We start from the raw sequence: 23,915 nt of genomic DNA on the forward strand, positions 1-23,915 counted from the left end.
TGCAGTCTTTGAATCTAGGATCCATACTATACATCTAACTACCTAATTATAAACAAGCAGAAGGAACTGAGAAATGGCCAATGCAAAAAAAACCCAAAACAAAACAAATCAAAAAAAACCCCCAAAAACCCCTTTGTGTTTCTATGTGTTCCCCTACCCTTTCTTTGCAAACACTTGAATATTATCTTAAATCTAATGAAACAGGTTAGTCTTTGAGATAGTTAGTCTCAGAAGAGTCTCAAAAGAAGATGAGGAGCTTTTTTGACATTTGATGACTTTCCACTTGAAAATACCAATTGATTGATGTCTCATTTTCTCACTATTTGTGGGAAGTTTTCATGAAATTTTGGTTAAATTTTGTTTCAATAAGTAGCTACAACTGTTGAAATGCTACAAAAGTTCCATCTCATGCTTCAACATTATTTTGTTTTCAAATTTTTTTAGTATTATTTGAATAATTATATTTTAAGGATATATATAAAAATATCTAAACCAATAAAAATTACATTGTTAAGAGTAAACACAACTAAAATTAATCACATTGAAATTCTCAAATGAAAAAATTTCTTTATATGTTAAGCAATATTTTTCTTCAAAGGGAGACTTCTTGACTCACATTTTGGCAATTTTAACTTCTGAGAAGAAATTTTCTACACAGCTCTCAATTTGTGCATGAACATAGGCTTAAACTAGAAACTCCTCGTATTAGGAACAATGATTACACTTGGTAGTTAACTTGGACACTTAAAAAAGCAATTGTTTGCCCCTTTCTTACCTATTTGGCCACATTAACAACTTTGGTGTTATATAAATATTAAGAAAGCAAACAGCTTTAATCTCATTTCCATTTGGTTTGGTACATATTTGTTTTAGTGCAGAAATACTAGTGTGTTTGCTGATTTTATGGTAATTTTGAAAATCTCCTTCCTAATCTGGTAATTTGTCTTCACACAATATTTACCTCAGCCTACTCATACTCTGATTTAGGAGAGCAACATCGATAATATATACGCCCCTCAACATAAAAAAACTATCATACGTTTTGACAAGGATTTGTTAGGTTTTAATTATTTATCTAGGACACTAAGCAGACGCTCTTGTCTGTGAAAAAAAATTTATAGTGTTGAATTTTTAAGACTTTAAAAAAAATTATTTCCTATTTTATTTAATTTGAAATAGCAATTTTTCAGAAGGCAGGAAAAAATGAAGGTTGTTCAGGTATGCCCTTGAGCTTCACAATAATTTCACTTTTGAGGTACTTGTAGACTTCACAGAGAATTGTCACCTTCTTCTTGAAGCAATGAGAGTTGTCGACTGCAGATGAGTACACACAAGGTATTCATACTTCTCTGCATTAGTTATAGTACAGAATATAGCTGGTTATTTGGGAATATATGAACATAAAGTCTCCCAACAGGCAACCTTCATGAATTCATCCAGTGTCACATGTATCTGCTGGAGCATGCTCTTCAGTGAAATCCTGTACATGTTGCTGACACACCAGAGAGGTCTGCAGTTTAAATCACAACCTCCAATAACTGCATACTGAAGGAATGACAGGATTTGTGGTTACAACAGATAACCTGCTAGATTAAGGGCTGAAATCTGAGAGGCATATGCAGTTCATTATACACAGAGCAGTTGAGAAATGATCACCATCAGTGAGAGCAAACACAATAGTGCCTTGAAGCTACGTTAGAAAGATAGCAGTGCTGTTAATAATTAATTCTCACTGTTGTGTCTGGCATCTTGCCTATGATAGCAAAAAATCCAATAGGATATTGCTATATCCCCCAGCTTGTACAAATCCACCAGGGGTGCACTACGGTTGATATGTTGTTGCCCAACAGTACAAAATTAAATCAAGAAGTTCTGTCAGAAAAACCCTCCCTCATCTCATAGAAAGCAATCGAATGTAGGAGATGGGAGAGTGTTGAAAGCACTGGACTAAAGTTGGAAAAATCTATCTATTGCAGCAAGCCTGCTAGCAGTTGTTAAATCATTCCAGATAGCAAAATAGCTATGCCTTGCCCTTGAACTTCCATCCTTTTCTGTTTTGGTTTTGATGTTTGCTTGTTTTTAATTTAAATCAAACTTAGCCCAAACTCTTTTCAAATAGAGGGTCAGGCTGTAAGACAGTCCTGCTAAAACAAACACATATCCAAAAGCATATAGTTTTTATCTGTTTGCATTGTTTGCATGCTTTGATCTATTTCTATAAAAGTTTTCATAAAGTGCCATTAGAATAGAAATACTGTATATGTACATGACATGTCCCCACTCTTCTTGAAGATAAGTTCTTCATGAGCTTTAATGTGTTTAGACCTACAATGTATATTCTAGGTAAATGTTGTTATACAGATTTTCAGAAGCACATTAGAGAAGCAGTCACAGAAATATTCAATAACAGCAAAAAAGTTTCATAAAATATTCACTGAATACCTTCCACTAGACCAGGTAGTCAAAAGCCCTGTTCAACCTGACCTTGAACACTTTCATTGATGGGTCATCCACAACTTCTCTGAGCAACTTGCTCTAATGTCTCACCATGCTTATCATAAAAAATCTTCCTTATGTCCAATCTAAATCTACCTCCTTTCTGTTTAAAACTTTTGTCCCTTGTCATGTCACTACAGGCCTTGATAAAAGGTCTCTCACCAGGAGAGACACTTTTTAAAATCTTAGATCCATAGAATATGCATCAAAGATCCTGGAGCATTTTTTCTTTTACTGTATGAACCTTTCAAATTTATACCCCTTTCAAGCTTAGTTCAAATCTTTAGTCTACTAAAGGACTCATACTCAATGTCTTGTGCTCAGGTATGTTGGGTGTTTTAAGTTACTGCCTAAAATTTTGTTCCTGAATTGAAAAATATTAGAAATAGCTGGTATCAAAAATGTCAACTGTTCACCATGTGTAGTTTAATTTCAATTTTATTACTAATCTCCTTTTCCTAATCTCTAATCCATCATAGCTCAGATTTGATGAATTAATTCAGGGTTTTAACATTACCCAAAGATCATCATCCCCCCGTGTTGATTGTTTTAAAAATCTGTTAATACATTTTTTATTGTCTCTTTAAATTCTGCAACTATCTGGTTGTAGAATCCTTCTTTTTCTTGAAGTGTACTTTTATAAAACACAGTTTATTAATTACTAGGTGCTAATCTACTTCTCTATGTCTATGATCAATAACTAGTGATTTCTACTTTCTTCCTGGGAAACAAATTTCTGGTTTCCATTGCTTACTCTCCATTGCTTTTACTAATTTCCTGAAAGTTTCTAGTCAATATTACTTGTATATTTTAATATTGAAGTCTTATCCTGACAGAATGAGACTGTTTAATCAAACATTGAAAACAATCACTATATAAAACATAACACAAGACTCCATTTTGCCTTGTGAAATCTCTTTTATCATCCAAATTAAAAATTAAAAAGAATAATCCTGTACAGATCAATTCCAAGTCAGAGATTTTTCATATCTATATCTTTGAACAGGCACTTTGTGTATTTTATGTAAACTCATAAGAATATGCTAGTACCAGTCACTATATGCCTGTTGTCACTATAGTTCTCAAAAGTTCTTTAGAAGTGTATGCAATAAAAAATCATTTAAAAATAATTTAAGGAAGAAATATGCATACTGCTCTGGCACTCTGCGAGTGACAGGTGCAGTCAGTTCTACTCTATACACTATTAGAGTACAAACATTTAATATATAGAAAGAAGGAATTTTTGCTATAAATATTATGAAATTCAGTTATTTAGAATTCTTTTCTTACTGTTTATGGAGAAGATACTTGAATTGACTTCATGATCACTTTCTTAGCACAACTTTTTTCCTTGAAAATAATTGCTCACTTGTTAGATTTAATCTCACAATCTTATTGTATTGAATGGACCAGAATGCACATTAAACGCTCAGAAGGTTGCCAGATACAGCACGGAGAGTGAATGAAAACGCTGTGCCTATTCAGGTAGGTGCAAGCTGATATTGCAGCACACTATGCTCTAGTTGTCTGTAGTAGTTATTTTTAAATGAAGGAAATCAAGCCACTCAGCTGTGGCTTTCCTCGGAGTTGAGTGAGCACAAGAGCACAGTGTATAAACTGTGTATACTAATTTTTGACGATGTGTACAGAAATCTGAAAATTTAACATACATTTTTAGTTTAGGAATAGATACCGAAAGTTGATGTTTTCCTTCAATTCCATTGAAAATTCAGGGTTCTTAGTAGCACTCAGTACCGTTCAGAACATTAGAGGATTATTCACTAATTTATAAGATGAAAGGCTCAATTAACAATACTTTTGTTGATACTAAAGTTGTTTGAATATTGAGCTCAGGCATGGGGTCAGTGGGGTTTGGCCTCTTGGAACTAAGGGACACCTTCTGGGTTTTGTGGCAATAAATCTCATGAGTTATTTCTATGGGATTTCCAGAATACTAAATAAATTACAGTTTCCAAAGCATCAGTGTTGCTTTATCTGGTTAACTTTTCAGGTTCAGCATTCTGTTTAGCAAGTATAGTATCATGTGTGTACTCTAGCTTTTAAAAGAATCAGTAAATTATTCAAAGTGGAGCACTTTGGCATATAAAAGTGGTATGCTTGTGTATGACAGTAAAGATTATTTAATTGTCTTTGAAGAGTTTGCCCTAGTTTTGGTTTATCAAGTCTTTTAATCCCTGTTAAATAACTATTTCTATTTTGAAATCATAATCATATTATATTAGCCTGATACATTTAAAAACTATTCTAGGATGTCTGCTTAGTTGACGTCAGCTTTCAAATATGTGTTCTCAGAATATTTTTATTTTTTTAAACACAACTTTTTCTTCATTAATAACATGTGTCTTTTGTTTGGCTATTTTTGAAAATTTCTTCACAGAATATTTTCTTAGTCATATTAAATCCATGAACTCCTCTGAAACCCTGACACCTACCTTTTATTATAACAGTACATGTTATTCTTATTTCAAAGGAAATTATAGATCATTGTTACTTGACAACATTTTTTTTAAATGCGAATATGACAATTTGATATGGTAATGTCATTGTAAGTTGCTTGTTTTCCTGAAATTCAGCCTTAGTGAAAGCATGTGAGATTTTAAGACAGAGTATCTGCAGTAACATAAATTGGTCAGTATTTTGCCACCTGCATGGTGCTGTCACATATGCAAGCAACTACCCTGAAAAAATATTGCTAAATTCTACAATGCACTGTTATTTTTTGGATTTGTATCTTGCTTTGGAAAGTTTCTTCTTCCGAAACAGTTTTTCATTCAATATAGAATTAGGAAATCAAGTACTTTCTGCCAGAGCCATATTGAGTTCATTACTAAACAGAGGTTAGGGGGTTTTTAGTTTTTTCAGTTTCATTTTTGTATCGCTATGTTAACTTTTTGTTTGTTTAATTAATTTTACTGTTGTTTTTTCCTGTCATTCTACATCTAAGTCACAGTTGGGAAGTCTTGGGAAGAACAACACTGTCCATTTACAACTACCTGTGTAAGAGAAATTTTATATGAGTGTTATCTGTCTGTGTCTCTAATCCTTTTCCTTTATTTAGAAAGAGAAAATGCTAATCAAGGCTAATGGTTAGACTGAAAACTACCTCTGGCTTCTAGTTCTGCAGCAGAAAGTTACAGAGCTTTAAGATTATATCTCTGTATGCTTTCTGTATGCTCATTTTATGATAAATTGTCAGCCATACCAGAATTTATCAACAAGAGCCTAATGGGTTATCAGAGTGGGAAGCTCTCTCTCCATCCACTCTTTTTCCACAGGACTTAATACATGGATGTGCCAGCCTGAAAACTGGTCTTTGACAAGCCAAAGGTCTAGAAAACTTGCAGTGGTAATTCAGTCTGGGAAGTTGACATGACCACTGCTGTTATGGAAAGTATCACCTGTCTTTTCCTTTCTAATGAACCTACCCACTACCATGGTGTTACAAGGGTCTGGTGTGTGAAATCCTTGAGGAGACGGAACACCTTTGACAGTGTTATCATTCTTGGTCTGCACTGGCTCTGTTGTTGGTTATATTATGACAAGAATTAAATATATTTGTATCTTCTCAAATTCATAATCTTTCAGTTTCTGTGGTGTGATCTATAACAGAACAAATCACAAGTGTCAAGGTCTTGAGCTAAACTAGTGCCTACAGTTAGGTTTAGGGATTCAGGAAATCACAGTATCTTGGAGAACTGCTTCTCTAGAACTCCTCAGATACCTTTAGGCTGCCCTTGTATACAATGACAAGTAAATTGTAAGAATATATTAACTTTATTTTCAGTGGTCAATTTCCTTCAAGCCTTTCCCCACATTTTAATGCTAGCACTCCATGGCTACCCAGTTTCTGAACTAAGGTGGTTTATACCCAAACAGAATGCAAGTCAGAAAAAAGTTGCTACCTGCTTGAGGAAACATAACAATCAGCATGTTTGCACAAGTTCACGTACAAGGAGTGAAGTCCAGCCTCACTTTTGGGTGTACAGGTGCTCAGACATTTAGGAAGGTGATAATACAAAGGAGATGACTGAATTACAGACATGTAACCTGAAGACCCCAGCATGAATTCCATTCCTAGGAAACCTGTCTCTGCTTCTCTCAATAATTTAATTAAGAATTCAACTGCCTAATGGTCAAGATTTTGTTGCCATAGCCAGTGTATAAAAATTGGACTTCCTTTGTCTTCTGTGGATTTAATTTGCAGGCACAAATTCAAGTTTCCAGCTGCTTGAATCCTTAGGAGATATGTTCTGCATGAGTTTTTCTTCTGTATAAGGCAACATCAGCAGTCAATAGCTACGACCACTACATTTTTTTTTGTCTGGTGTTGAACTATTTCCAATCTGAGTTGTTGTTTTTGTTGTGGTTAAGTGACAATCTGACAGGTGAACAAGTTTGACAGCATCTTCTAAAAAACTGAGTGAATTGACAGCATAGGCAGGAAAAAGCTAAAAATGATCTAAACAAACTAAGAATAATACAGAGAGCAGGTTAGAAGTGTATTTTGAAAAGGCCCTTGAACAGGATTCACAGAGCTAACAACTTGCCCAGGTAGTGATCCCTAAATTTTATCTAACGTTTTGGCCATATATGGAGGTTTCTTCCAAAAAGCTCCCTCTTTAATCAAGGAAGTAACTTGCAGCACAGGTGTCTTTGAGACCTGCAAAGTCTATGCTATCTACAGAAGTTTTGGCAACAAAGTTAGCCTGTGAGTGTGCCCATCATATATACAGAACTTAAAAAAATGAGTCAGAAACTTTCCTGTCTTTTTAATGCCCAAGGGATTTGCATGTGTTCAGGGTTCTCTAAAAATACCAAACTATTTACTTCTAGTTAACTGGGTAGAATTCACACATCCTTAGAACTAAATGCCAGTGCACTCATTTACTTTCAGAAGACAAAAAGACAAGAAAACAAACAAACAAAAAAACCCAAAGCACAAAAACAAAAAACCAAAACCAAAACAACCCCCCCAAAAAAAACCCCAAACAAACCAAAGAAAAAAAAAAAAACAAAACAACAAAACAGCAAAAAGAACATTGTATCACAGTCATAGTGAAAGTTATGCAAAGCTTGAAATAAGAGAGAAAATATCTACTGCTTAATTCATATCTTGTGTCTTACATATTTAGATAAGGACTATTTTGATATCTATTGAATCAGTCTGTCTTGTTTATCTCACTATGCCATTTTTCATTTGCCCTGCGCACACTTTCTTTGTTCCTCACATATATTTTCTTATTACAGTATTTCCTATACCGGTTGTAAAACATAATAATGGACTTTTTTCATGAAAATCCAAAGTTGTCAGAAGACTGTAAAGCACATGGCACAGAAAATTATCAGCTCCTCAGTGTCCAGAGAATGTCAAAGGTAGCACAGGCAAAAGTTGTTTTCTGTTTGCTGGCAGAATGCACTTTTGTCACTTTCTTGCATGGAGCCACTTTATTACAGCTATTAAGAAACATTGCACGAGATCCTGAAGTTGTAAAGAAGATAAAATGAGATGGTGCTGCACAAGCCAGATGTACTTGTAGAGATATTCCAAGTCCTAAATATCAATCTTCTGAATTGCGAAGGCCATTTATATGTGTATATGGTTCAAAGAAGAAATATTGGCAACGCAAAAATACTGGTAATTCAGTAGTATGTACCCAGTTCATGTGAGGCAATGAAATAATTTTATGCCCTTACTTTTACTTTAGATACTAAAATTCTCATCAGAGTCTAGACAAACATTGTTTAGCTGCCTGCTTCTGATTCAGGGACAATTGTAAATAGAGTGTGCTCTGACAATGCAGCTCCAAGGACTGGGAAGAACATTTGATGTTGAGACCAATACTTATCACTCCAAATACATCATCATCATTTGGCTTCTCTTTTCTCTGAATTAGAAAGGTTTGCAGTGCTTGAAATGGAAATAATTTCAGAGGTTTGCTGGGTTTGGTTCCAGATAATAATGATAAATGATTTTTGTCTACGGCATTTCCTTGGTTCTTGACCTACAAAATATGGGGCAGAAAAATAGCACAGCCTTCTTATATGTTTCCTCCTCCAAAAGAAATTGCAAAGTGTCTTGATTATAGTATTGCTTTTCTTAAAAGATTGTCCGTAAGTATTTTACAACAGAAGTGCTTCTGTGCTTCTGTGCTTCTGATACCTGATTTGTTCAGTGCACACTTGCAGTGTATCTTCACAACAGTTAATATTTGGATATTTGGTCTTTTCAAGCAACTGCTCATCACTGTTCTGGGAGAGAGGGACAGGCATTTTATGGGGTGAAATTCTATATCCACAGAATTAGCAGAAGCTTTTATCACTCTTTAAAGTCAGTCATAACTTCACTTTGGTTAGATAAATTCTGCATTTTTCTTGAAGAAACTAACATACACAAACATATATTATAGTTGTTTCATGTATCTCTGAATCTCCTTTCTGGATTAAAACTACAAATTCTTGCTTTTGTATGACATAGGTTACATGAGAAAATACTTGAGGAAGAGATCACTTATATGTGAAGGTCTGTGCTAGGTTGTGCCATTTCCAAAATCTCTTGATTTTCTAGTACATTGTAGAACTAAGTATAAACTGCCGCAGAATAAACTATGTGAGGACAAAAATAATACATTGTGCATAGCAGTAGTTCTACTGTGATGAATTTTGAAAAGCAGTGCAGGGTAGAAGTCTGGTTCTACGTAGACTCAAGACACATACTAATGTTTCTGTAAAAGTTAACACTCAAAAAAAATTTTCTGTAACTTTCCTGTGATGAAACAGCTGCAAATTACCTTAATCTATACAGTCCTTTAAGTCATCGAGGTTTTATCTTTCGTGTGTGTTCTCCATTGCCAGAATCAATGCCTTCTTTTTGATATTTTTGATTTCATGAATGAGTAGAAAATTATTCCTTCTCTGACATGTCCAAGTTCTTGCGTTATTTATGGCAATTTTTTAATTCCGTTGTTTTTAGTTACTTTCAGAGTCCATTTTATATATTTTTGGCAATGTACATGGGATTCTTTCTTTTATACTACAATTGTACTTTTATTTAAAAAAAAAAAAAAAGCTGTTTATTTTTTCAGAACATTTAGCCATACAATATTATGGCAAAAATATGAACTTAGGTAACTGGAAATTCACCAGTGCAATATTAGAACTAAGGAAATAATTTATTTTTGCAGAAAATTCTTTGACACCTTGTGTTCTATTTTGAACTCTTTAGATGTCTATATGTACACATTAATTTTTTTTATATATTCAGCTAAACCTTTGGTGTGCAATGTAAGGCTGTATGAGTGTCTTTGGAGCACGTTTCTGCTGTCTGACTGACTGAATGCCTCTCTTATATTTTAAGGCCAAACTTTAACACTCATTAAACTTTAATTTTCTGTTCTTATTTTGTAGCATATACTCAGAGTAACCATATTTTGTATGATTCCGGAATCTTTCAAGTTTAGATGAGGAATTTATCTTCCTGCTTCATAACTCCTTGCAAATGCTATGTTCCATCAAAATTCTCATAACCTCCTCAGTGTAAATACAGCATTAATTCTTGTACTGCTTGAAAACAAGGCAAATGGGATTTTATTTTTTTTAATGATGTCTTTCACACATATGACAAATTCCTCTGCAGTTTCTGTGAGAGTATAGCTTCTGTTGTGCAATTGTATGTATGTGCCACTACACAAATGATACAAATGTATTGGACATCTGTATCATGAACAATGTCTTATGCTTGACAGAATGCAATATTATGGACATATTCCTTCAAATAGCTTCAAAGTAAGAGTAAAATTCAGCAAGGAATGAAGACTGTCATTAGTTCCTTAATCTTCTGCCTCTATGCCCTTGTGGATTAATCTTGAGCTGTGAGCTTGGATAAATATGCCTGGCAAGAAAATGCTCTTGCTCACTCTTTCTTGCTCTCTTTTCTGTTTGTTTTTTTTTGTTTGTTTGTTTAACTTTTAAGCTCTCCAGATTCTACAGCCTAGAGTGCACAGCCTAGAGTACACATAATCATTTTCAGTGAAGAAGTCTCCAGTGAGATCTTCAAGTTCCACATGCAATTAGATTTGCTGGTGGTTCTGTCAGTCATTCATTGGCACTGTATACCTATTTTTAATTTACTCATGGTATGCCAGTCTGCTTTTCAAAGTTCATTCAAAGGAAAGTTTTAGTTAGCAAGTTTGCGGTGAAATGGGAGAGATGTTTTGGGTCTTTTAGGGATTGGGGTTCAGTCTTGACAAATAGGGAATTACATTTGCTCTTCGTTCACTTTGGTTTTATCTAAGCTGCTTGCTTGACTGTAATAAGTATTCTAAACTCTTAACTGGATGCTTTGTGGCACATATCACATTGTTACTGTTACCAAAAATAATTTTCCACACTTGCATGGTCACTTACAAGGAACTGATATAAACCTACCTAAGTCACGATAAATGATTATGTTGTTCACCCCACTATCCCCCTCCCTCATCATAATATCCATCAGCTAAACATAGAGTACCTGAGTATTCTAATGCCTACAGCTGAACAGAAAATGAAAAGATAGTTAAAATGGATTAATCATTAAGTTTGCTTTCTCTGAGTATGTCATAGATAGGCATCTTCAAGGAAACTTGTACTTATGTATGGAAGTAAGAGAATACATACACGTTTAAATTTAATTACACGTTTTCAGACCTGCTATGGAGATTTCCTATGAAATGAGTCTTTGTTCCATTTAGTTTATCATGTTCAAATACGAAAGCAAAACTGATGCTTACTTGGACAGCAAAGAAGATAAGATTTGGTGTAGCTTAACAAAGGAAGGCAATGTGAAAAAGAAATTTTAAAATCATGTATTTCTTCCTCCATTTTCTGAATGATTTAGGGCTGTTTGATTGTCATGGCTTCTGACTAATGAACCTCTTATTCCATTAAGAAGGAAATAACCTCTTTTAAGGAAGTTGGGGATAATTCTAAACATTTTTTGCAGAGAAATAAGTTGGAATTTTGGACCCAGTGAGCTTTACTTCTTTTATAGTTTTCTGCTTTGTCCAGAATGTCTCTACACATAATATGCTGCTTCAGCTTTCTTTCTTCACCCTCACAAAGTAGTTCTTACATTCAACAAATTTATGTCTGTTTGTATCAGATGAATCTTTCATCATGAATTTGTAACACTTTTCGAATTAAATGATAAAAAGTTATGGCAAGTAGGTGAAAAATCATACTATCAAACATACATTTAATATCCAAATTCAGTTACTGAATAATTACAGCATAATACTCACAAACCCACAGAGTTTAAAAAAAAAAAAAAAAGCTTCTCTCCATTCTACAGTGAAGTGGAAGAAGGGATATGTTTTTATCTATTTGTGGACATTCCACAAAGAGGAAAATGAGGTTGAATTCATGGAATAAGTTATTCACTGCTAATTATACACTGCTCTAGCATCAGTGGAAAAATCAACCACAAATGTACTGCAATAACTTAGCAACGTGAATGGGAAGTGTAGCTGTTCCCTGATGCACATGAATACAAGATGCTAAATTGTATGAAAATGGCCCCAGGATATTGTTTCAGATTCTGTATTGGTTTCTGTATGAATAACGCTGCTGCAGTGGAAAGCAAAAGAAAACAAACTCAGAATTTTTTTACTAGTAAAAAATGTTATCATGCAGTATTCTCATGGATCAGGAGTTCAGGTTAAATTACAAATATTCACTTGGCGAGTTGCTTTCTTTTTTACCCTATTATCCAGAATATTTGTTTGCTTGGGAAAAAAAAAAAAAAAAAAAAGCAGCGCTTTATTCTTCACATCTCACTTCTCTTTTTGCTTTGATCCTTCAAGTGGACCTAATCTTATGTTTGTAATATCCTAATCCCCTGCTATGGAAATTAACGTGGTGTCACACATATTCAGTATTATGTAGTTCCAGTGCCAGAAGGGACAGTGAGTCTTGAAAGGAGCAAGATATTCAAAAGAAAATAAAAATAACCAAGCAGAAGACTAAGCAATCTTTTCAATAAATATCTAACATGGCCAAAATTACATAATGTTACTGAAAGCAGAATTGATCCACTGGGTTTGAAAAGTCCAACTTCTTTTTCCTTTCTTGAGCTAGTCAGGAAGGCGCATATATATATATATATATATATATACATATATATATATTTCAGATATGAGGGCACTAAAAAGGCATAATATTCTCAGTGAAAAACTATCAAGGGATAGATTTTTTTTCCTAAAATAGTCACATGAATCTTTGGAAGGTTTTTGGAAACAAATCCTTCTAATGTTTTCAATGGTTCCTTCCACTGGGAAAACACACAAGAGAAGGAGAAAACAAAGGAAATGCCTCTTATCTGTTGGGAGGATGGGGTGAAGCTCTCAGGCAAACCCCATGGTCTGTTCATTACCACAGCTTGTGCAAATGTGAAGGAGAAGCCAGCTCTAGCTGATCAAAGGTCTCTTGGACTTTTTGCTGTCTGATGGAGGCCTACTGAGTTAGGTTTTCTGAGACTGTTAGTAGTCCCAGATTCCCTCTGGAAAAGGAATCTCCACTGCATATGTTTGCATCTATATGTTCAATACATCCTCATGAAAACCCCTCATTTTCCTCTATGCTTTTCTTTACATTGTGAAAAAAATATTCTTGTTTCTACTGACCCCTATCTTAAATGTTGCTACCAAGGGAAAAATAAAACAAAACAAAACCCAACATTTTAATATGCATTTCATATGAGAAAAAAGTGTCCATAATTGTTTTGCTGATATGGTAAATCTGCAAAGAGACTAAAAGTTTAAGATTCATTTTAATAGGGATGCTGGGGGGAACTGAACTGTAAAATCATTGTCTGTAAGTCCATTTAAGAATTTGTCCCTTCATTCCACATCTCCCTTTCCAAAAAAGCACTTAGAAATGTGTTTTTAATTATCTTGAACATCTGATTAATTTCTACATTTCTAACTGCGGTCCTGGTGGGAAGATACTTGTCAATGCATAGCAAGAATAAAATACACCTCTTCTTAGAAATATGGGATATGGTTAGTCCAATTTTCAACTCTTGCATTACTGTTCTTAGGCTTATATTCTTTAAGCATTAATCTGAAAAATATTGCTGGCAAACAGTTTATTTGGTAGTTCATTATACCGCCCAGCAGGCAGTGAAATCAGCAAGAGCATAGGCTTGTTGGGCTGCTCCATATGTTTATTTGCTCACATGCACAGAAAACAGCCTCACACACAGATCCTGAAAATGCTGAATCAAGCAAATATAGACAGAGAGGCTGAAAGAGATGGAGTGGAGGATGGGGAGAGAAGACTGAAAGGTGGATGGGAAATTTCTCTCCCGACAGAGGAGTAAAGTGTCAGGGTCTGAGTGCATTCATAGGCATTACTGGAGCAACCCCACTAGGTACCCTCTGCCTGTGGCACAGGGATGAAATTCAAGCCCTGGATGGGGCCCGTTCTGTCCCACAGCTCCAGGCTAACCTCCAAACCCCACAGATATCTGAGGCAGCAACGTGAAGAGGCAGATCAGCCTAGCACCCAAAGCAGCCCCTGCTCCCCTCTTTCCCAAACTGCTCACTGGGATCACATAAAAGTACAGGATTTTTTGGATAACAAGATGACTAGTGTCCTTCCTATGACCCCTCATTCCCTTTCTGTTCTATCTCAGTCATCAATTTTATCGCTACAAGAGAGAGAAAAAGATGGTTGGTGACAAGAGCACCACCAGAGTGGAGGAGGCATAAGGGAAGATTTGTAGTACTATATATACTGTGACTATTTGGGGTTTATTTCACTTGTGGAGGGCAGCTTCAGGGGGTTTCCCTTGTTAAATCAAGGACTTAATGCTTGGTGTTATACAAACACAGAAGAGAGTAGCTGAGTTAAAGAGTGTGTAGTCTCAGAATCCGCCTGGAAAACCTCCAGGCAGCTCTTCTGCCAGACAAGGTTATCAGTTAGAGTATGTTACAGCCCCACCAGGTAGCCCAGGATTACACTGCTCCTATTATTTCCTAACCGAATATCATAGACTATTGCAGCAGTATGTTGAGCAACATGATGGACCTCTGTTGCTTAGTTGTTCTCCTCAGCTCCTTCAAATAAAGAGAACCTTGTTCAGTGAAGTGTGTTCTGGTGGTAGGGCTTTTTAATATGTGTGTTAGAGAGGAAACCAGGTATACCTTCTCTTTAGAACAGAATGGTAGAGTCTACCAGTAGATCCATAATGCTTCTAAGTTCCTGTGAGGTTTCGTTACTGATCTTGGACTCATTTTAGAAAATTTTTATCCCCTAAAGACGTGGGAATTCTATATAAGTTGAAATAAGGAAAAAGGAAGAAAACAGGGTTTTAGAGACCTGTAAAAAGCTATGGAAAAATATCTGTCTAAAGTACCAATTCCCAGAAAAACATAACATTAGCAAATAGTGCAAAAGAATCTAAATAAACATTTAGCTAACAATAGAAACACTGGGATTATCTCTACTCTGGATTTATCCCTCAAAATCCTCCAATGGAGAGGACACAGTTATGAGAAAATGACAGCTAAAAAGTTTCCTTTACTAAAGAACATAATTTAGACAGTTACTGTTATATACTTACTGATTTCTAGTGCAACATGTAACATCCTGATATTGTAAAGCCTTTAAAGTGGCATAGTTATTCTTGGCATAACTCAAGAAATATAGCTTCTATATAGTAGATACACAAAGACATAGATTAGTCATACCTGTGGTAAGTTTTATTTTCCCTGAAATCCTTAAAGAAAATCATTAATAATTTCTATGACACTTTCTCAGTATCAGATGTAGGTTTTGTAATGTTTTCTTAATCTGTAAGAGATATTATAGTTATTTGTATTATTTTATATTATTTATTGTAGTTATCATTTTATTAGGTAATTTCATTGACTTCAGATTTTTTTTAGAGTAATACTCAGGTTAAAAATGAGAAGTCCCCCCATCCAATAGCTGCCAGCATAGCCTTTAGCAATGCCAAAATTAAAATTAGCCCCATTACCTAAATACCCCAATAAAACTTTGTAAAGTGGCTTTCTTTGTGAATCAGCTGCTACCAATAACAACCAAATGATGGAACACTGAAAATAAATCCTACGGTTTTGGATAAGTCCCCATTTATCTAAATTGCAGAGGAGGACAGGCTGATTTTCATACAGGGCATGACGAAATAAAATACATTATTTCATAAAATAATTTTAGTAAAATTAAAAATTTGATGTTACTAGATTATTGCAGAATAGCTCCTGTGAAACTATGAGCAAGAACAGGCTTCTGTGAACTCAGTCCTGGCACTTTGCTTAATTCATGGAGGCCAGGAAGACAAGTCTATCTGTTTGGCTAGTACATCATCATTGCACACTACAGAAGAGTCTTTGAAGAAGTGCATGCTAAGCACAAAGGTTTAATACTATTACATTCTTTCGAATACAGCCCAGTGTCAATTTGACTATTTGAATGTGATTGTGTGTGTAATTTTTTTGTCTAACAATGTGTGAAAGTATGTAAAACTAAATTAGGTTAGAAGAAACAGTCTGTAACTTTCATGCTACTCAATGCAAGAAGGACTTGGTGCTATTGGTGGATGAAAAACTGATTATGAGCTAGGAATGTGTGCTCACAGCCCTGAAAGCCAACTGTATCCTGGGCTGCACCAAAAGAATCATGGCCAGCAGGTCAAGGGAGGTGATTCTTCCCCTCTACTCTGGTCTCCTGACATCCCTGGAGTACTGCGTTCAGGCTCTGGGGCCCCCAACATAAGAAGGACAAGGACCTGCTCAAGAGGCTCCAGAGGGGGGCCACAAAGATGATCAGGGGGCTGGAGCATCCCCTGTGAAGACAGGCTGAGAGAGTTGGGGTTGTTCAGCTTGGAGAAGAGAAGGCTCCAGGGAGACCTTATAGTGGCCTTCCAGTTCTCAAAGGGCACCTACGGGAAAGATGTGGAGGGACTCTTTATCAGGGAGTGTAGGGATAAGATGAGGGATAGTGGTTTTAAACTGAAAGAGGGTAGATTTAGATTAGATGTAAGGAAGAAGTTCTTCACTGTGAGGGTGGTGAGGCACGGGAACAGGTTGCCCAGAGAAGCTGTGGCTGCCCCCTACCTGGCAGTGTTCCAGGCCAGGTTGTTCGGGACTTTGAGCAACCTGGTCTAGTGGAAGGTGTCCCTGCCCATTGGCAGGGGAGTTGGAACTAGATGATCTTCAAGATCCCTTCTAACCCAAACCATTCTGTGATTCTAAGATTCTATACTGTTGGTTTGCCCACCCAAGCAAGAATGCAGTAAAGGTTTCAATCAAATTTGCTGTAAAACAGAAATGATAATGTTTATACCTGCAATTTACTTTCCAGACAGGTTCCAGTAGAATTTAATTCCTTGGGAAGTAATGCCATTACATGTGAGTTCTAGCCTGTCTCAGTGTGGACTTCAGAATATCTTCTAATAATAGTACACTTCATTACAACATAATGCCAAAAATTATTCACTCCCGTCCCTATTTTCTCTGTTTCAAGATAAGCAAAACCAAGACTGATACAAGATACTGCTTTAGCAATGTACCAAGCTCAGCTGCAGGAAAGATGAGAGGAGACATTAGTTTTCAACTTCAGAAGCAGTGCTAGAAATTAGGCTGAATTCTTCAGTTATTGCAGTAAAGAGATGGAGTTCTTTCAGTCAGTCAGAATACTGTAAGTAATTATTATTTAGATTCATAGCTACAGCTTTATCGGCCAGATAGACTATTTCTTATGTTCTTTGTTTCAGTTGTGCAACTGGTAATTACTAGTCAATCAGAATGCAAGTATCCCCATGATAGAATAAGGACAGAGATGTCAAAATGACATAGAGCTCTGAGTCTTTTTTAAATATTTGACTCTGTTTACCTTCTATTATAAATAAATACAAAATTTAAAATCTATGTAAAATACAACTATGCCATGGGCCAGAGATAATTTTTTTTTTTTTTAATATTTCAAGTTAATAATGCATAAAAATGTCACTAATAATACAGAGTGTTTTATTCACATTCAATATTTTTAGCCTAATAAATATAATGTCCTGTGTTTTTAAAGAAATTTTGCCTTCTTTAACATGGACATTGAATTTAAGAACCTTAAAAGGAGCTTGTTTTGAAGTGCAGACAATTACTGTTTCTGAGAATTGGTCCTCTTCTGCATGCCCCAGATTTACTAGTTATATTAAAAAAACTTGACCCTGGGTCTCTGAATGTTTTCGGAATGAGCATTGCTGGCCCCATTGTCTATGTTTATTAATCCTAGCTATGATTATTAGCCCCATAAAAGGTAAGCATTTTCAGATTATGATTTTAATAATAGCAATTTAGGGTGAGGCTTTAGCTAAACTGTCCAACTGAAATCAAGGTTATGATCCTTTCATAGCTGAGGTTAATACTGTAAATACCAGTTATGCCCCTTGCTGAAGGACTGCTTCAGTAATTCAACAGGGTGAAATGACCTCAGTCTCTAGAAATGAAGATCCTCTAAAGGTTCTGGCAAGAAACTATATAAATCAGTAATCAGAAGTCAGTGCCACAGAATGGGATAATACTATACTCAGTCTTATTTAATTTGGGGGATATAAAGATTCTTTCCTTTCTAAAAATTTAGATTAAAAGGAGAAAATAATTCTGTAATTCTGTAATTTACACCTCTGACATTAAGCTGGAAAGCAGCACCGCAGACACCTGCTTCAGAATTGTCATTGTTTCCATGGTGCCACTTTCCATCACCTATTTTTAATAGTTTACACAACAAGATCAAGGGTGTCCCAGCTGTTACTGCCACTGTTGCTAAGCAACCTTTAAATCAGAGTTCAAGAAGACAAAGAATCATGCTTGAAAAATTTCTCAAGTGTCTGCTTTCCCCCTTCTTCTGTCTACACTATTTTTCAGATGCCATGTTTTCTGTTCCTTTTTTTTTGCCCCTTTCATATTCTGTGTGAATCAACTGTCATCTCCAAAAAGAATAAGCCACCTTCTAGCTACAACAGCCACTGCTTTATGCCAAAAAGGAAGCTGTGGTATTAAATAAATGGCTTAAAATACTTACATTTTTTTCCAATTTAATCCAAATATTTTTAGAGCTCTGTAACCTGCTGCTGCTGTTTTGTAACATCTGTGCATGACTGCATCATGGACTGACACACCGATCAATGGAGAGAGATTCAGAGCTTGCAGGGAATTTCAATGGCCCCCGTGCCTTCTGGAATCTTAATACTGTCACCTGCAAAAGGCTCAGAGGTCAAAACCACACAACAAGAATAACGGACACTTAGCATGGATGAATCTGGAGAACTTTGGGGCTGGGTCTCTGTTCTAGAATGTCAATATTTTTCAAACTTTGTTGCTCAAACATTAGCATCCCTCCCTTTGCACTGCTAGCTGTATGAAAAGCAGTAACATGTCTTCCTAGTTAGACACATTAGCTGTGTTAATGTGGGAAGGAAAGCAATGCTGTGAAATGTAAGGATCAAGGAAAATGCTAAAGTTAAGAGGTCCTGCAATTAATTTAAAATCTTTGCTTAGCTAAATAGCCTTCTTTTTATTTTATCCATGCAAATTTTTATGTCTCTGGGTGATTTTTTCCTATTGACTCTTAGATCCTCCTTTTTCTACTCTTTCTTTCAATTCTAAATGCTTCATCTCATATCATACCTTCTTGAACTCTTTTTCTTCCTTGCACCTCTCACTGCAAGCCATTAGGACAGTGTTTCTTCTTTCTTACCCTCTCCTATTGTAAACTGATGCTACAGAATTTATTTTTCAATTGCAAAACGCTGTCTTAAATTCTCTTTCAAATTCTGTGGATAAGAACAACTTTCTGCTGTTTCTCATCACCTGTTCACACTCCCAAAGCCACTGTTGTTCCTTCAAATAATGCTCTCTATGGGTTTTTAACCTTCCCACTAATCCATAGTTTGCCAATCAGGTAAACATTCCACCCATCTCATACCGAGCATTTCAAATAGCTCTTTTTACTTGTTTAGAAAAATTCTTTCTGCCCACTTTTCATCTTGAAAAGAATTTCCATGCAATTTCAGTGTTCGTAAAAGGTTGTTGGACACGGAGAATTGTGTGCAGCTCCACCACCTTCCCTGTCACACTGTTGCTTCATTAACTATCTTCAACTTGAGAAACTGCCTAGAAGGTATAATAACTTGTTCTTTGTATCCCTTCAGCCCTCGGCCTTACAGTTTGACCCCCTTATAGAGACTTCTCAGCAACAGTGCCAGTTGTGATGGCACTTCTTTATTTATTTATTTGTTTGTTTGCTTGTTTATTGTCAGGAAACTTTTATCCCCTGGGAACAGGACAGAGATCACCAGATTCGTTTAAGGGAGGTTACTGAACTGCTGGATGATGAAACCTTTGGTCTTTATCTGACTCTGAAGTTGCCACAGGGAAATAAATGACTCAATCTGTGAAACCATTTGACCCTTAATTTCATTTCATCTATGCTGGTGTAAATTAGGAGAAATCTCATCACAGTTACAGAATGACCAGTGATGTAAAATTGCTGTAAGTAGGAGAGTCGACATTTAGAGCTTTTATCCAAAAAATAACTCCACTGCCAGTGTTTAATGTGCTCTCTAAAGTCAGTCCCACTATTCTGAGTAAATGAATAGATCGTGCCTCAGATTTATTTCATTGATTTCTATGCATCCTGCCAAGGAAAGATAGTCTCTTAAAACTCCTAGGTAGAAACTTAGGTATGGCAGTATAACTGTCCTCACTAATACACTGGAAATGTTTTATGTTTTTTGTCTGGATCCTAGGCATCTCTCTAGATTCTGCTACCCCGAAATTATGAAGGAATATACACTGTTTAAATTAATCCTGTTACAGTAATATTTCCTGTATTAAACCCAAAGCTGCAAATAGGAAATTTTCTGACAGACTAGTTTAGAAGTGGTGAAGTCTGCTTTTTGCCAAAGAAATAATGGGAGTTGCATCTCCTCATTATTCTTCTGCAAGGTGGTTTTAGCAAGTTTTTAGTTAAATATCTTTTTCAGAACGTCTGTGTTAAGCAGAATCTTGTCTATAGCCATTAAATGAGCAAGCTAATTTAAGAACAGTGACACAAAATGGGTCCAGGTCTGGGGCCCTGACATCTGACTTAAGGGCTGAAGGCACAATTGCAGTCCGCAGTCTGTATGCCAGCCCTGGTGACTGAGGAAGAAAGGTAAAAAATGTGATTAAGACACTTGCTGAAAAAGCCTGTGTCTTGGTTTACCCTCCAGAGGTGAGTGCAGTTTTACAGCGTGCAGCTGGGTGCTAACGCTGAAAGCCGGTGCTCGAGCATTGACAGCTGCCAGAGCAGGAAGCCTCTGCGACAGTGGCACAGCACAACAGGCACGGTGTTGCTCCTGGACTGCTCCCAAGGAGCTGTTAACACGGTTGTCTCAATAGTCAGCTGCACAGAAGTAGTTCCTCAGGGTTCAAATTATTGATCAGGTCCTCGCTGGGCTAAGCGCTGTACAAACACACAACAAGAGCAGGGTCGGGTTTTGCCCTGAAGAGCTGTGTTGGCTCCTGTAATGCACACTCACAAGAGCATTTCTGTCTCCGAGTGACCATTCCCTCAGACTAACAAGGGATCACAGGGTATATTGCTGCAAATGTGTGTGTTTTGTTTTCCCACCTCGAATTCCATGTAAATTAGGATCCAATTCATGTAATGAGAGATTAAATTTACAGTGCAGCATAAAATAAACAAATGAATCAAGGGTGATTTAATCGAACACCACACCATCCTACATGCCCCAAACTGTTCAGCACAGCTATCGCTCCTGGCATTTCAATTTCTATCAATCTGCAAGAATTAAATCAATATTAACAGCACTGGTATAATACAAATGATAGTAACTTAAAACTCATATTTTCCTGCCAGAATTCAAACTTGTAATTTGATCTCATGATTTGGATTGCAGAGGTTCCTCCTGGAATCTGTTGCTCACGCTATGTGACAGACACCATTCTCTTCACCTCCTATCCTTTCACGGCAATGCCAACAAAAAGAAAATGAGCGTATTAGAATACAGGTGTATCTCAAAGGCACTTCAAAGATCAGGAGAAAGAATATGAAGACTTTAGTCCTCTGATGGGTCAAATACAAAAATATTAATGTGTGGAATTTCATTGATAGGATTCACCTTTTTTCATTTAGCAAGTCTTCTGTTATAAAGCCATCACAGAGTAATTTATAAGCATTTGTTCAACTCTTCCTTCATGAATCATAAATCATCACGTTAAAGAACTCTGTAAAATAGTTTTTTACAGCTAAACAAGGTTTAAACATAATTAGGAGAAACTAAGAATTTTAAGGTAGTCCTGAAGCAAATAAAGGATAACTAGCACAAATAAACAGAGAAATGTTAAAACAATAAACAAAGGAGAAACAATTACTTGCTCATTTCAAAGATGTCATATTGCATTCTTTATTCTGATTGTGGAAAATTAGCCATTGACGACCAGGAACAATTGATTTTCCTTCACAGCTGTTTTCTAATTACATCTGAACACTGAAAATTCTAGTGCCGCCACTCAGCTGTACAAGGAGTCTCTTCGGTTGGATTTTTTATTACAGTAAGTCCCCTGTTGTCCTGCTACCAACACGTGTACCAAAGGTCTGTGGTGCTTTCATTGTAAACCCTGTTTTTTAGGTATGCTGAAGGAGTCAGACATTTTACATTTCAACAGGCTGGAATGAAACTCACAATCTGTCAGACACACTTGTAGGACTTTTTCTTTCCTGCATTGTTTGGTTTAGTACTCCTAAATTGTAGGTGTGGTATATTCATTAACTTCTCAGAGCTTCAGCTTTCTATCTATACATATGCCTACCTATACATATACTACATGCGCATATGTGTAGGTATACATACATATACAGACAGACATGTGCATTTATACCTATATATGCTGTAAAGTCAAGGGGTCACAAATCACATTAAGAATGACAGTTGGAATCTGAACACTCAGTGTTCTGAATACATTTTAAGGAAAACATGCAAAAATGTGACAGGGAGATTTCTGAACCTGAAGTTCAGAAAAGGAATCTCAAAACTATTATGAACTTCTTCAGGTCTTATATGCAATTACAAGACAAAGACAGCAGGGAAGGTTGTTTGGTTCTTTTCTGTTCTGCACTTTTATTACTTAAGTGTCTTTAATTCTGGTGATTCAGCAATTATTTTGTGCTCAGAGATCTTTCACCCTTTTATTCAAGTAGCAAGAAATCCCATATATCTGCAGTCTCATACATACGGTATTTTATATTCTATAAGCCAGTTCTGGTAACCAAACAGTAAGATTCTAATTGTGTTTTCATCTGTTGCCACTCCCCTTAAATGTAATAGCAATACCAGATGAATTAAGTAGAAATATACAGACTCCAATCTCATTTTATAGTAAATTATACCTGATATCTTAAAAAAGCTTCTAGCAGATTCTCAAAACCTCAGGCTGTACTGAGGTGGATTCCCTACAATTCAGGAAAATGTTGGGGTGATGATTTAGACCCATAGTTACAAAGACCAGGGTGCAGCTGGAGTGGGACTGGAAAGGACCAACTGAAAAGTGTTGGAATTCTTAGAGCCTTACTCTATTCATTCAACTTGAAAAAAAGAAAATGGTATATTTTATGCCAGCTAAAGAGAAATTCCATTGCTCATGACCACAAAGGTTAAGTGCTAAGTGTTTTGTGAGGTATTGGATATAAATATAATTCTTTTTATGATTTGTTGACACATAACAGAAAAAAGGTTAAGCAGAGCCATGCTTATAGTATGGAATAAAACTGTTATCAGAAATGTTATGTTGTGCTAGCTGCTAGAATAATTTTAATAGCAGTTGATTGATATTGTTAGCAATGTTGCAAAAACTTCCTCTTTCTCTTGGTTCTATGTGAGTATAAGACTGAATTTGTGGTAGTGCTTTCAACCTCATACAAAATACTGGATTTAATAGGCTCTTAATTAAAAATAAGCAATAACTGTGTGTTTTGTTTGACTCTTTTTCTTCTGGAATAAGCATGTCTCCAAATGCAGTTCCTAATGCATCATGTGAAGTAATCCTCTGTTCCAGTCCTCATTCAATATGCTGTATGATCCCGTGACAGCATCTGTAATTTCCTGTAGGCTTCTGTTATCTATTCAGTACATCTAGATATGCCATTGTAAGAATCAAATGATTGTTGATCTTGTTGTCCTCAACTGCATGGTTCAAATCAAAGTGTGCACTTCAGTCAAGGGAAACATTTGCTGTTGTTGGCCCTCATTGGATTTGACTAGAAGAAATGGTCTATACTTGCATGAACAAGGCTTTCCCTTAGAAAACACTCTGCATTTTGGTTTCTATACCCATTCTCTA

This window comes from Athene noctua, chromosome 1 (genome assembly GCF_965140245.1).
Source record: "Athene noctua chromosome 1, bAthNoc1.hap1.1, whole genome shotgun sequence".
Classification (NCBI taxonomy): Eukaryota; Metazoa; Chordata; class Aves; order Strigiformes; family Strigidae; genus Athene; species Athene noctua.